The sequence below is a fragment of the Dermacentor variabilis genome, chromosome 3 (assembly GCF_050947875.1).
Source record: "Dermacentor variabilis isolate Ectoservices chromosome 3, ASM5094787v1, whole genome shotgun sequence".
NCBI classification, from domain to species: domain Eukaryota; kingdom Metazoa; phylum Arthropoda; class Arachnida; order Ixodida; family Ixodidae; genus Dermacentor; species Dermacentor variabilis.
Genome location: NC_134570.1, coordinates 91,778,685 through 91,794,618, shown reverse-complemented (window position 1 = coordinate 91,794,618; position 15,934 = coordinate 91,778,685). Strand labels below are relative to the sequence as shown.

Sequence of the window (15,934 nt, the reverse complement as noted above, 5' to 3'; positions counted from 1 at the left end):
TCAGGCTCTCCCGTTTAGGGCAGCGCATTTCCTCGGTCTTGATAAAACACAGTAATCGCCGGAAGCTGCTTCCGCGTCGTGGAAAAAAACACGCGCGCTGCTATCGTCGCCCCACGGCCTCGTAACAGATGAACAGCTTGCTTCCCCACTGAGACTGTTTGATGGCGCTGCTATCGCGTGCGCACTAGGGTACGCAGTCACGTGGTATTTTTCATGCGTCGCCGGGTGTATCTACTGGCTGGGAAAAAAAAATTAACACGCCATGCGAAGTTTGCTGAAAACACATCCGTTTCGACGTGCCTTGCTACAACGATTAAAAAGTTAGAAAATTACTTCTAAATAAACATTTAGACGTCAGAGACTAAAAGAATTGCTGGCGGTTTCTCAATAAGACTCCAAACACCATGTACTTGGTCTTATTCGCGTATAAACTGATTCGGGTTCCTTTTTTTGTGTGTGTGTCTGTGTAATTAGGTGCATGATAGTCGGGACGCCTTGGATATTTCACGGATTTCACTCTGACTGTGAAGTTCATGAGCCTCTCTCTCTTATAGACGTATGGGCCGGCCCATACGTCTATAATGAAGGAGTTTGCCATTTGTAGTCGTCACTTTCGCACGCCTTTAAAAGCTGTACGTAGACAGCTGGGCAAAAATTGGTTCAGAAACCCCACTGGAGTTGTGGAAGCGTGCGTAAGCATACCCCCAAATTTTAGTTGGCCCACCCGCACGTTTAACTTGGCCACGCCCAAATTTTAAGTTGGCCCACCCCCAGATTTCAGTTCGCCTATCCACAAATTTCAAGTTGGCGCACCATTACTGCAGGCTTCCCCATGCGCTTTATATATAGAGCCCCATGTATCCCTATAGATATATGCGTATGCATAAATATGATCATATGGGAATTCTCTCTGATCATATCTTTTTCTTTTTGGTTTCAATTGATCCTGATCACTTATAAAGCTACCATTCCTGTACATTTACACTATTATAACGATTAAATGTCTTTGCGAATTACACATTTTGGTACAGATACAATGCATTACACTTTGCGCATGACGTACAGATTTTGCTGAGGTACTCACCAAAGAATGCTTATGGAATAAAAGCGTACGGCAGAGTGGTTTGCATTGTTCTACCGAGTCTCAAGTGGGAGGCGTTAATCGAAGTTTCAGCAAGGCCGCATGGTCTATCGCGTGAATTGTTCACGCACGTGCGATGTGCGCGCGTGCGTGCTGAAAAATATGTGAAAGAAATAAGACCGCTGACGGACGAAAGTCACACAACAGCCGGTCGTTGCGTGCACGTTTTACTTCTAACTACTGACCTTTTTTTTTGTTTCTTTGCCTTCGCGCACACTGCAACAAGAGAATTCGATTACGAGTAGCAAGTTCTGCGCAGCTCAATGCCGCACAGAGCGGGAGGCTCTGCCACAGCGACGTCGCAGGGGCGTCCGTTATCGGAAATCCGCGAGTGGGACAATTTGCAGGGATAATAATAATAATATTTGGGGTTTTACGTGCCAAAACCACTTTCTGATTATGAGGCACGCCGTAGTGGAGGGCTCCGGAAATTTTGACCACCTGGGGTTCTTTAACGTGCACCTAAATCTAAGCACACGGGTGTTTTCGCATTTCGCCCCCATCGAAATGCGGCCGCCGTGGCCGGGATTCGATCCCGCGACCTCGTGCTCAGCAGCCCAACACCATAGCCACTGAGCAACCACGGCGGGTAATTTGCAGGGAGTAGCGCGGCCTTCGTCGCGCTTCTGGCTGCTTCCGTTCTAGTTAAAACCTCTCTTGACTATATTGGGTAGTTAGCGGTGTTGTCAAGCCAAAATGTCAAAGCTTTCCGTTGACGTCGCGGACCCAGCTTTTCACCGTGCCGATGCACCAGCATGGCGGCTATGAGATGACGTCAGTGCAAGCCATCTGGTCGATCTGGCGTTGCTACCTCTCCGGTTTTCGACCGGAAGCGCCGGTTTTCCGAACATGTGGTCGGTTAAAATATTCTGACCTACACGCATACAGTAAGATTTCAGAGCGCTCGAGTTCGGATTCTGTAACTAATAAACTTGAAGCGCGAAGGAGAAAACAGTGACGACAGTTAGGACGGACACGGACAAGCGTTTATCCGTGTCCATCCCTGTTTACTAGTTACGTTTATTAGTTACGTATACAGTGTTTGCCAGTTTCCCGGATTCGCTGCACGAACCTAAATAAATCACGTCAGCAACAGCTCCCTCGCCGAATATAGGCGGCGCGGATTGGAAGAGAAATCTGCTAATTACCGGAATTAAGTTTCTGAGGTTTAGCGCACAAAGTTCAGAGAAGTCCCCGCAATGAACATTCACTCAATTACCGCGTTTCCTATATATCGCACACTGGCGAAGGCCGCATATTAAAATGAACCGTTTTGGGTGGACAACTCTCTGAACTATGTCACTGATTGACTGATGTCAGCCAGGATCCTCCACAACACTGTCCTACTTTAACGTCATAGAGCTTATAAATCCAGTCTGCAGTTTAATGCGAACATGGGTGGGTTGGCAAATTAACAACGGCATCTTCTGCGTATTCCTGCGTGGCGCTACTTCCCGTGAGCCAAGCAGCCCTCTGGGCTGCTTGGTTTCGACGAGGCAAGCACAGAGATCAAGAAGCAAGCATCGATATTTGAACAAAGAAGACTGAGTAATTGGCGTACATTGTGTAATAGTCGACACCTTTAATTTTACAGTGCATAAGGGTGACTGAAGCGCTCTGACCGGATGTAAAGGAAAATATATACTATATACAAGTATTTTGCTTCACGGCAATGTGGCACTTGCCATCACAAGCGCACGAAGGGACAGCATCTATCCGTGTGCGAAATGACGGCGACGGAACAATTGGCTTAATTAACACGTTCAAAATATAACTGCGGCGTGCGCACACGCTCGAGAGGTACTATAGCTATATCGATATCACAGAGGGTGCGAGTTCTATGAAAAACCGAAATATTTCTCGCGCCTGAACGAACAACTTGGAATTCAGGTACGCGACCCGCACGTACTACTGCACACGGCCAACACTGTGTTGCACTGTTTTACCGGCTGCTAGCAAGAACGGGGCTTGTAATTCGCCATTCTTTCGTGAAAAGCACACCCCGAAATAGTCTGATTGTAATTGTCAATTCTACAGGTGAAATTTTCTTTTTTTTTTTGAAGAATAGCGCAGTGGGCGGCGCAGTTATATTTCAGGTGTTGATAAGGGCACTGCGTATAAAACCGAAAGGACTACCGGAAATGTCCTGTTCGAGCTGCAAGAACGCCGCAAACAGTGCGATACAAAAAGGTCCAGTACCCTTGATCCTGCATAAACAAAGCCGAGCGATTCATACACACTCGGTGGGACTGATATTTCAGATAGGAAAGAAGCAGGCATGCTGCTCGAGAATATCCGCTTTTCATTCTGGCTCAGGCGTCAGTATCTTTGGGGAGGCAGTAACTTTAGAAGCACCAGAGAAAATAAGAACTTAAAAAGTATGCGAGCTGGTCACATGCGAGTGATAGCTCATGTAAAAGTTGAAAAAAAAGGAGAGGTCGCAGCAACAACGCAGGACGCAACATAATTTTTATTCTATACTAAGGCTATATAGAGATTGGAAAACAACGCGTTTCTTGCCCGCACAAGCTCTCGCCTACGTTCTAACTTCCCCTCAGTAATTACTACAGATAAGTTAATACACAGAAATACAGAATAAATTTGAAATGAAAAAGGTTGGCGGTAATGAGTTTCGAACCAACGACCTCACGCTCAGTAGCCGAGTGTCTTGATTACCCAGTGGGCTAAACCAGCGCCTTCGACCAAGCGTCTCAACGCGCTCGCTTGCCCGCGAGGAGTTCGTAGCTAGAAGGACCGCAGAGCGGCGTTAAATTGGACATTAATGCTTTCGCATTCACAACTCAAAAGACGTGCTTGGGTGTTCTCGGATCTTCTTCTTTATCCGCAGGTATACGCCACATGAAAGTAGACGTTTTGTGCCGCGGGCGTTGAAATATACTCCGTATACAAATGGGCCGCCGGGAAGGCGGGTCTGTCGTCTTTTCACTCCCTCCGTCAGTTCCAATGACACCAGGGCCAGCGACGCTGTTATCGCATCATAAAGACCATCCGTCGGTTTTATTTATTTATTAACAGCGTTATTCATGTACACGCGGGAGGTAGGAGTTGCCTTATTGCGCGCGTCTTGTCGACAATGATTGCACGGTAATTATATCTAAGCACCGCAAGCTTTTATAAATGACAAGTCAGCAGATGTTTCTTGAGTTCTTTGTTCTTTCGTTTCGTTTTCTTTTTGTTGAGGAGGAAGCGTTAGAAGACGAAAACCGTGGAAGCCGTTTCGCTCTAGCAAATACATCATCCGAATTCAGTTTGGTGAGGTTGGGTTAAGTTGGATTGTGTTTGGTCGGCTTAGGTCAGAGTCTCCGTCAATGGTAAATGGCTTAACTGATTTCAGTTGGGCAATGCCGGATTAGATAGGGTTATGTTTGGTCAGCTTATGTTAGGCTAAGTGGGGTTAGAGGGGTGTGAAGATGAGCATATGATATGGCGAAGACGACGACAATGATTACCCAATACTAACACTTTCCCTTTGTATGCGACAGTGGCTCTGCCACATGCTAATACGGGGCGACAACTCTCTCTCTCTCTCTTTTAAACTCCTCTTGTGTAAGATGCTGTAGGTCTGAAGACCTTTTCTTGATATCGCAAAACTCCGAGCTTGTGGTATCCTGCTATCCTATACGCACGTGGTGCGATAGCTGCAACTGAAGAGGCGCCTGTTCGAAATAATACGCAAGACTTCTCAGTTGTAATTCAAGCATCTTGACGTACGTTACCCGAACATCGAAGACACATGAAGCATGCAGCAAGCTGGAAACTGTGATGAAACTGAAGTAACAAAAGTACATTAAGGCGCAGTGATAAAACTACCAAGTAAGGCGCGAATACGAGTACAAAGCTATAGAGTGTCCACAGTTAGGCGGATAATGCATTTCTTCTACAGCAGTGGATTCCATAGATTAGATTTCACATCAAGGCTCTTAAGTTCACCCTACAGCTTATGTGCGTACAAGTCATATCGGCCACACTTTTCTAACATGGTAGAAGAAAAAGTTGGCTTCATATTGGCCCCAGCTCTCGTTCAATGCCTTATTTTATGCTAGCTGTACATTATTTCGGAATTGCTGTTCTGACATGACAATACCAGCATCCGTGATTCTCCTTCCGCGGTGCTATAGCCGAGCGTTCTCTATATACGTAAAAAAAAAATTGTTTAACTATACTTATAACTAAACTAGAGGCGTGAGGCAAGGTTGGTTTAGTACCAGGTGCAGGGCCGAACAACGCTAATAGACATGACTGAAAGATTATACAGCATGAACCGACGATACGCGTAATGCAGCTCCAAGGGGTACTGCGAAACTAACAAAAGCAGGAAACAACGGGTGCGATCTCGTAACGGCTTGGAAAACTAACCGCTCGCTTTCTCTAGCGTGATTGGTGAGAATCGCGTCATTTCTGAGGAAATCACGGTTTCGACCAATCTCGCGAGGCCATGCGTCGCTTTCCGAACCGTTATAAGATCGCGCTCCAGCAGACGCAAGCACAGTGTCACCTGTTCCTGTCGTCTGCAAAGACTGTTGCTTTCCTCTATCGTGTCCTGTGCAAGTAACGCCACCCTCCTTGCAGAAACCGTATCTAAAATGCACAACGGACTTACGAGGGCACGTTCACGGCGCCGAGTGATGAGCAGGCCGGATCGGGACGAGGAAGCGCGCGCTGAGTGGAGCCGGCGTCTTTCCGAGTATCCTGCCGTGAACAGCGAGCGAAGTAGTCAAGCGGCCACTTCCCTCCGTTGTTGCGGGTCGGCTAAATCCGAGACGCCACGGAGCCACGTGGTCGCCGTTCCCCGCGGCGCATGCCCGCGGCGGCTCTCGTCTCCGCCAAGTGACAGCCGACCCGAGAAGCAACCGAGAGGGCCACTCGATCGGGAGCCGCGCCGGCGCGCAGCGCAGCTCCTTTCACCGCCGCGACTGACTCACACACACAACGGGGAACAGCACCACGACGGCATCCGCCGCAGACGCAGCACCACCACGGGGCCCTGCCCTGCCGCGGCGGCAGCGGCGGTGTGGGAAAGGCTGCCCGTCACTTTCTCGCTTTCCGCAGCCGGCCTCCCGCATCGTCGAAACAGACGCCATCCATTTATCTCTCTTTCTGGAGACTAAGGAAAGCAGGCAGGCTAGCTCGTTCACGATCACTTCCTAACAGCCGCCGCTGCGACTCGGTGACAAGTGTCGCGCTTCTGCTCTTCGTTGAGGGTCGGGGGGTGGGAGCGGGAGACGTTCGGGCGTCGGCTGCTATCGCTTGTCGTCCGCTACTGCAGCGTCGTTTTCCCGAGCTTCCAGACGGCTGACGATTTCGCCAGTTCCTGTGGCCGGGCTCGGGCAGTACCGTACGCGAAGTCACGCGCGACGCCCCCTCCTTCCTTCTCTCTCTCTTCCCTTTTTAGCTGCCTCTGACGACTTTCTGTCTTTCACATCTTGGCCTTGACCAAGCCGTCGAAGGCACGCACGTTCGCACGCACGATGTTGCGAAGGGCCGGAGGGTCTAAGCACCGAGACGTCACCACTGCACTGCCCACCGCAGCACCATGTCGCCTGTCACGGATGAAATGTCGAGCCAACCGACGCGAAGCGAAGGCAGCGGCGGCAATGGAGGGCGGATGTGTGACGGAAACCTTTCTTCCGGTTCCACCGTGCCGATATGTCTGCTGCTGCTGCTGCGGCGTCGGCCCCGTCGTCCGTGCGTGCGTGCCGCTGTTTGTTCGCACTTTGGAGTGCAGTCGTGGCGGAGCCGCAAAAGCGAACCTCTCTCGACTTGGCTCGCGTTCAAAAATCGAAACACGGCAGCACCGTTTTTAGCGGTAGGCGCCGTCGCTTTTGGTATATTCGAGCATGCACTCAGCCACACGCGTGCGAGTGAGCGTAACGTACAAGTCGTGTTTGTATAGCCGCGGCCACACGCATAAAGCACGCGAGGAAGCAAATCTGTGCAAACGAGGACAGCTGGCTGCTCGGGGGAGAATGGCGGCAATCTTCCTGCATGCCGGCGTCCATTCGGAGTGTTCATCACGCGGCTAAAAGCCTGTGGGTGTCCAGCAGCACAGAAAAACGATAATGATTTATGCAAAGGCTCTGTGACACTCCATCAGAAATAATAAGAGCTACGTTTTGTGTTGCACGAGTACCCATATATCTTGCTATCTCTCGCAGTTGTCCGCGCCGATAGTTCGTGTTGGTGAGGATTGCTAGAATTACGTGGCCACGCCGGCACTGCGCGAACAGAATTTCTCGCATCACGAGGGGTTCTGAGCAGATAGAGAGAGAGAGAGAGAGAGAGAGAGAGAGAGAGAGAGAGAGAGAGAGAGAGAGAGAGAGAGAGAGAGAGAGGGAGGGAAAAGAAAGAGACAAGGCAGGGATGTTAACCAGAAATGTTAACCAGTTGGCTACCCATACGCTGGGAGAAGAGCACGGAATAATAAATCATGAGACGGCGATCAAATATATATGTATGTAGTCGTCCAATTGTTTCCGCGTGGTGTTATCAGTCGCGGCGGTCGCTCTGAATGTTATGTTATCGATCATGTTATGACGCATCACCTTCGTGGCCATATATAAAAACGCTCCCTCGCTCGCATTGGAGGGTCGAAAAGTACAAAAAAATGCAATAGTGTACCCACAATACCCACGTGTACCCACGCTATAGTGTAGCCAAAACAATAATAGTGTACACTATTACTCAATAGTGTGATAGCGTACATTAAAGTCGCCAATCGTCGACTTTAACGTCGACCTAGCGCGCCCCGACGGCAAGTGGTTTGTATCCTTCCTGCTGGAATGGTTCGGAATTGAGTGCTACACGGACGTCAATGTGCCGACCACGCGTCACCGGTCATGCGTAGATTTAACCTTTGGCAAGAACGTGTCTAGCATAGCAGTACAACCGATCGCAGTGTACCACACCGACCACAGAGCAAATGGTCACTGTGGTGACGAATGAGACAAAATAGGAAGATAAAAACCACGAGGTTACGCGTATGTGTCTTTATTCAGTCAATATAGCGATAACCATATAAATCAATATAGTTGTCAATATAGTCACCCCAATACAGCTTCGCTGGTTATCATTCTTCTTAGAGTGGAAGGGCGTTAAATTTTTTGAATAAATTAAGGTGAAATAAAATGGATTGCAAACGGGATTTATAGTGTCTACTGTTACACATATGAATAATCAATTATGTAAGTATTACATAAAGATAACTATATGAGCATAATAAGTACCTACACAGAGATTCACGTCGTCTTCTTCATGACAATAGTTTGTTACCTCAATACGATATAAGCTACGACTTACTTTTCGTCTTCCTCTTCTTTCTTTTTTTTATGCGTTATTCCGCTCGTTGTTGTGAAAGCTAACTCATGTGGATGCACAGAAGCATATTGGGTGCTACAGGCGTCCGGTTTACACATAAACCGATTCACAGCCTTAAGGATTCTTGAGGATGCAAATCGACCTATAGATCACACCCTTACGGCTTTAACGGTGTAAGGCTGTAAGTTATAGACAAAAATTACTATAACTAACACTCTTACACTCTCATATAACACGGCACCATCCATGCTAATAAGTGACCCCAAAATGTTTTGGTGTGTCGCAAACCTAAAGGATTATCATTTCACAAGCCTTGTTGACAGTAGAGGGTATATGTCATCCCTTCGAACCTGTGCGCAGACGTTCTTAATGAAGTTTTTGCAACTAATTTCTCTGCAACACCGACTATCTCACCGTCGGCTGCACAGTACTGTGACTATACCTTCCAATGTCTCCTATTATCATTGACCCTATATTGGCATAGAAAATGCGATTACTACGGCAAAAGTTTAATTTCCTGGTTGCGACTCGATCCGAGAGAGAGAGAGAGCAAATGATAAAGGAAAGATAGGGAGGTTAACCAGAACTGAGCCCGGTTGGCTACCCTACACTGGGGAAAGGGAAAAGGGGACGGAAAGATTAAAAGAAGAAAAGAAAGTCTACTGGGTATATCGTTCGGTCACTCAGTCCAGATCACAGACGCTGATTCAATCCAGTAGCCTTCAAATATCGCAGCAGAGCTTTTGTGGCCTTTTGTAGCTGCGATATGCGAGGCCATGGTCCCAAGATCTTCTTCAAGGTGAACGGTGTTCTATCTAGCTGATTGAGAGCTGTGCAGAGGTCATGTCTTTCGTTTTGAAAAGATGGGCAGTAGCACAGTAAATGTTCTATAGTTTCCTCGGCACCGCAGGCATTACAGTCGGCGCTATCAGTCATTCCAATCAAAAACGTATATGAATTGGTGAATGCGACGCCCAAGCGTAAGCGGCACAGCATTGTTTCCTCATTTCGCAGAAGCCCTGGTAACAGCCGCAGTTGCATAGAGGGGTCGAGGGAATGCAATCGTTCTTGGGTGAATTCAGGTGTCTGCCACTTCTCTAAGGTCATACGGTGTGCTACCTTGCTTAGGTGTTGGGCTGCGTCGGTCCGCGACAAAGGTACAGAAACAAAGGTTGCTCCTTCGTGTGCTTTCCTAGCAGCTTCATCAGCGAGGTCGTTGCCGGAGATACCGCAATGGCCAGGCAGCCACTGAAACACGACATCGTGTCATTTCGCTATCATACGATGGTGCATTTCTCGTATCTCCGACACTAGTTGTTCACACGACCCGCGACGAAGAGATGACAGAAGACATTGTAAGGCTGTCTTCGAATCGCAGAATATTGCCCACCGATTAGCGGGGTGGTTGTTAATGTAATCAACGGCACCTCGGAGGGCAACAAGCTCCGATCCGGTCGATGTTGTCATGTGAGAAATCTTGTATCGGACGCTAATTGATCGTGATGGTATAACCACTGCGCCGGTGGAGCTGGTCTGAGTGGAAGAGCCATCCGTATATATGTGGACTCGGTCAAAGTAGAAAGTGTTCAAACAATCCAGAGCTGCTTGCTTCAGGGTCAAGGTAGGCAGGTCGGTCTTCTTTCTTATCCCTGGAACCGTGAGACGCACTTCAGGTTGTTTTAAACACCACAAAGCTGAGGTTGAATGTGCTGAGGGTGTGAAGCCCGATGGTAGACAGGCACGATGGATGCTGACCTCGTTGGAGTACCAGTTGCTAGTCTTTCATTACACTAACACAAATATTTCCGTAGTTGCTGGACGATGTTGCTATCCCTACCAATTGGAAGATAAGGAAGGTGATTTCACTTCATAAAACAGGTAACAAAACACTCCCCCATTAATTATACGCCCATTTCACTCGCTAGCATCTCATGCAAGCTGCTGGAACATATTCTGTTTTCAAATGCGGCCAAGTTTCTCGATGAAACTTTTTTTTTCCTCACAACATGGCTTTCGGAAAACTTGTTCATGTAAGACTCGGCTCATAATATTCGCGCATAAACTGAACGTCAACCTTGATCATGGCTTCTTGGCAGACTGCATTTTCTTGTAGACTCTTCAAAGGCGTTTGACAGGATGTGCCATAAGTTATTACTTTTCAAATTAAGTTAACTTAAGCTCGATTCAAAACTCGTCACCTGACTTGAATACTCTCTGCTAAACCTTTCCAAAATTGTTTTTCTAACAAGAACTCCACACTAAGCCGTGTGAACTCTGACGTACCGCTATAGGTTCTGTGTTTGGCCCGCTACTCTTTCTCATCTATATTAACGACTGCATCTCATCCCAAATACACCTGGTCGCGGGATCGAATCCCGGCCACGGCGGCCGCATTTCGATGGGGACGAAATGCGAAAACACCCGTGTATTTAGATTTAGGCGCACGTTAAAGAACCCCAGGTGGTCGAAATTTCCGCAGTCCTCCACTACGGCGTGCCTCATAATCATAAAGTGGTTTTGGCACGTTAAACCCCATAATTTAATTTTTGAAATACACCTATTCGCTGATGACTGCTTAGTCCTTTCGGGAAATACGTGACCCTAATGACACAAATTGTCTTCAAACCGGCCTTGACGCAATTGCGAATTGGTGCAAAAAAAGAAATGGTCCATGGAATTGAACAAAAATGTTTCCTGCGCGCAAGAAGATCCAGCCACGAGTTATAATCTTGTTACCTTAATAACGTGCCTTTGGAAGCAATATATTCTTGAAAATACCGCGGCTTGCACATAACGAAGGACCTAACTTGGGCCGCTCACACTACCTACGTAACTAACAACGCAAAACGAAACGACAACTTCGATACATTCACCAAAGATATATGCGTAAATACTTGGACGTTTGCGTTATACAACATTATTTCGCTCAAAACTCGAACACGACGCCACAGTCCGGGACACTGGTCACGAAGTCAGTTAGTACACTTCGTTCGTAAATGGTTCAAAACACCCTTTCCCACTTCATCCTCTCCAACTATAACAGAACCGCCAGTGTATAAGTAGCGTGAGATCTAATCTCGACTTGCCATCACTAGCACACCGCCGCAAAATCTCTCGTCTCTGCCTTTTTCCCCACATGTTTCACCGCCCTTTATTTCGTGACGAACTTATTTTACCTCCTGATTACGTATGACCTCGGCCAGATCATCACCACAAAGCTGGTATTACGTCATGCAGAAGAAATGGTTTACTTCGGCCACTAGTGTATCACGCCCACCTCAAGAGTGGCATCGTCTTGGTGCGCCCACATTGCTGCCACAGTAAACTATGATCAGTTCAAGAAATCTTTAGCTAACATTGTTTAACGCAGCCACTTACACTATATACCACTGTAACTGTTTGTTTTTATTAGTTATTCTCGTTACTTTCTTGATTAGTTAATCACCTGTCGATGCGTATCTTTAGCTAACGTTGTGTACTGAGCTCCTTTTACTAAGCGTTGCTTTATTACTCTCCTGCTCGTTATTTTTCTTTATACTCATTTAACCACACCCCTCTGTAATATCTCTGGACCTGGGGGTATATACTAAATAAAAAAAGGCTGCAAATCGGTTTACTGTGTAGGAAGTATGAGGCAATCTGCACGCACCATCGCAACAAAGCGCCTCGCAAGTCAGGTAAATATTGTATTGCTTTTTTTTTTCTTCTTTTCCTCGACTTTCCGGTGTTCGCTGCGAGTCGGGCACACTTCGTAGACGTAGGCAAACAGCTTGACACGTGTCACGGTGCGCGTATTCTGCTGCAGCAACTGCCATCGTCTTGGGCTCAATGGACAGCCTGATTGAGACGCCCCCAACCAAGAAAAAAAAAAATACCTCAGGCGAGGCAGATGTTCGCCACGAGGGCGTCTCTCACGGCGTCGTCCGGCTAGTGCCACGCTCGTTTCGAGCTGCGGTTCGAGCTGCGACCGGGACCCAAGTACATTCAGCAACGGTGACAGCAGCGGACACCTTTTCCGCGCGTTTAAGGAGATAGCAAAAGAAAAGCAGTAAATCAGGTGTAGACACGCAAGGTACTCAGCTTCCATTTCTTTCCCGAAAAATGTTTATTATGCGCAGAAAGTGAAGCCCCGGTATTCACGCTTCGAATTTCGCGCTCGAGCCGCGTTGCCGTTGACGTCAGTGTGACTTCGCAAGAGTCAGGGCACTTTTACTTGTTCCAGGATTTTCTTGCGCAGAATTTCTCGAAAGTTAGGAAGTAGAGCATTTACATATCGGCCTATTTATTTATTTATTTATTTGTTTATTTATTTATTTTCTCACGCACAGCCCCGTAGAGTGGTGTTAAGATGGTGGTGGGTGAAGTGGAGAGAGGAGGTGGGAGGTATTATTTATAAGTACGCTGCAGGGCATAAAAGATAGAAGCAGTACGTTTCAAAACAAAGGAAGGACTGAAAAGAAGAGGTGAAAGGCCGATAGTTTAACTAGATTAAGTGTCCAGTTGGCTACTCTGCACAGGGGGATGGGGTAAGGGCAGAGAGTATAAGAAAACAAGAGAAGATTAAAAGAAACAACGCATCAGTTCGCACATTCCATAGTTTTCCATTTCCGTTTCCTTTAAAAAGCACAATAGTACTTTTAAAGCAGTTCGTGCCGATGTCGGCTGGGACCAGGGTCTAAGAATGCTGCCTTCCGTATAAGGGGGTGGTTGTCTTGCAAAACAAAGAATAACGTTCCGGTGATGACGCAAATAACTCGTTGCATATAATGCATACAACTTCATTGGGAAGTCTTCCAACCGTATGCAGATCTAAGAAAACAAGAAAACAATTCTTGAACGAATGTGTCTTGCAAGAGAATTGCTTGATATATCTCTCGTTCTCGGCCATAAGTAACTGCCCATTCAGGTCTCTTTGTTCTCTCTCCATACCATCATCATACGAAAAATAAGAAAGGAAGAGAAAATGTTCACTGAGGCAGCCGTTGATTACAACGACAATAGTAAAAAAAAAAAGATTTCCGGTATTTACCAGCTATGTTAGATGTTAGAGTTTAACTGCGCCCTCAGATGTCCGACAATTCCTTACCGACATTCGGCGATAAGGCTCGCGAAATCCGGGACAAATGTGATTTGGCAACGAAGGCGGCTAGGAGAGACTTCGTCCGGCAGTGCATCTGTTCCAGTTCTGGCCAGCATAGGAGACGTTCTACGTTTACAGCTAAGAGGACAACATCGTGCCCGAGTAATGGAACACATTTGAAAGACGTCTCCACGACTCGACGCCACATCGCGTCGACAAGAAAAAAAGCCAAGAAAAGCACATGTTATCGCTGCATCTGAACTTCTTTCGTGTGCGAACCTATGAAAAACACAACGTAGTCTACATTAAGCGCATAGGAAAGCGTGACTACGCCTTTTTTCATTATGATTTGTTTGTGAGCAAACGATCTTCCAATCGAGTTTCCAAACTTTTGACTGCGCTCGTTGTGTCTCGTTCTTTTTCATTCTGTGTGTTCGCGCTTCCGAACGACCGTGGGTTGCCAAAAATTCTGCTCAGCGGCCATTTTGTTTAGACAGCAACGTAGCCATGGTCGTTTTTTGACTTCGATGCTGTCTTCGCCAAGCTGTCTCTTTTGCCCGCTTTGTGAGAATAGGAACGAAACTGGATGGACGTTATTGTCTGCTTAGCTGACTGTTTAGCCGTGCGCCTACGGCAAGTATCGAAACACAGCCTGGGACTCTTGTCTTGGCCAGGGATATTGGTTAGCTGCACACTGTGTGCGTGCTTCTGTACATTTAATGCGTGTGATCGGCGCATCACGTGTGATTTCCTGCATCACCCTTAAAATCTGCAGTGGCGCGCTGGGGCAAAGGATCAGGCAGGCGTCGCCTAGTATCGGCAATACACCGACGTGTGGCAATCGCGAATCCGAGGAAGTCCAGCGCATATCTCTCACAGACCGCACAAAACCGGCCTTGACTCCGGATAATCTATCTAAGACGAAAAGTCTCGGACCGTTGACCACATGCATCGCTGGCCCAGCAGGCTATTTGTATACTACTTCAGCTTTTTTTTTTTTTTTTTTTTTGAGGGGGGGGGGGGGTACACCAGCCTCAGTGACTGATTGTGCAGATTTTGCTGTGGATTCTTCCATGCACACAGTATTCACTATCTCCCTCTTTCTGTTCCCCACTTTCGCTTACCCCCAGTGTGGGGTATCGCGAACTGGACGCTTATCTGGTTGACTTCCTCGTCTTTACCCTCCTTGCTTTCTCTCTCTTTCTTTCCTTACATGACAACTTTCATTCATTATTGGCTCCCACCCAGTATTTGAACTAATTACCTTCCTGCAAGCGCTTCGGCGCCCGAGACAAGTTTCTTCTATCACCTCGATACCCGTATACACGGCCCATGACGTCCACAGATCTCTGGCTCGTTAAACACGCGAGCAAGAACGAGGCAAGCTGCCTTGTGGAGGCACGGCAGAACGGAGCTGCGGCAGTTATGAAAGAGTCGCCTTGCACTGAGGACGTCCCTGGAGAACCAACAACAACAGCAAAAGAATAATAAACGAGTAATAAGCGAGGCCGAGTGAGAGAAACGGCTCCTAGTCTCGCATCACGGTTACACCTCTCTCTCTCTCTCTCTCTCTCTCTCAGCGTCTTGAGTAAAGAGACGCAGCTGGCAAACGATGTTGCTGTGTCGCGCAGCTGCAACCTAATTGACGCCTGTGCGGCACGCGCCGTTCGACGATTCAAGCCCGCGGCGTTGTTGTCTGCCGTCGAAGCTGTTCAATAATGATCGCCGGTCACGATTCTCCGCCCTCCTCAAAATGTTTTTTGTAGCACATACAACGCCGACCACTCTTCATAAACTGGAAGGGCTTCAAGTCTTCTCGAAGTCGGAGAGCGGCGCCAGTTCGTTCAGTGCGATTTAAGTTCACGGATTTCGAGGTATCTTGTATTTAGGCTGCTTGTGGCGGGCAAAAAAATTTCTTTTTGGAGCACTATACTATGAATTGTTTTTCACCTTCAAACACAGTGCATGCTTCTGTACCGATCATATATTAGACTACAGCAGAATACACGCTGAAAAAATTAAGGCGGCTGCTGTTAGCTGCAGTGCGATATAGCCACCCATCTTTTATATTATATATATATATATATAGATATATATCTTCTGAAATGTATTCAAGGCGAAAGTGCCCAGAGTAGAAATACTAAGACGAAACGTCCCCTTTGTTTATTGTAGCAGCGGTCGCTTTCCTATTTCAGAAGAATTACTGACTAACACAGGTTATATCTTAAGGGGATACTAAAGTGGAAAAATAATTTGGTATGGCTTGTCCAATGACGCTTCTTTTTCTAGAAGCCATACCTACCACAACAGGAGGTTCAATATGGCCTGAAAAGTTGCATATATCGAAAGACGGGTACTGACGTAGCGTTGACAGACCC

The 15,934-nt window shown here is 47.3% G+C and overlaps 1 protein-coding gene across 2 annotated transcripts in view; it reads right to left on the bottom strand.

Annotated features, from left to right (window-relative positions):
• Window positions 1-15,934, bottom strand: part of LOC142576039 (beta-1,4-glucuronyltransferase 1-like) — a 102,189-nt gene that overhangs the window by 34,661 nt on the left and 51,594 nt on the right. Inside the window, exon 1 of one of the 2 annotated variants that reach the window (XM_075685941.1) lies at window positions 5,763-6,813. The exons of the other annotated variant lie outside the window; for it this stretch is intronic. The gene's annotated coding sequence lies outside the window, so the exon portion shown is untranslated. Of the gene's footprint in view, window positions 1-5,762; window positions 6,814-15,934 lie in introns of those variants that run through there. 2 annotated transcript variants of the gene reach the window in all.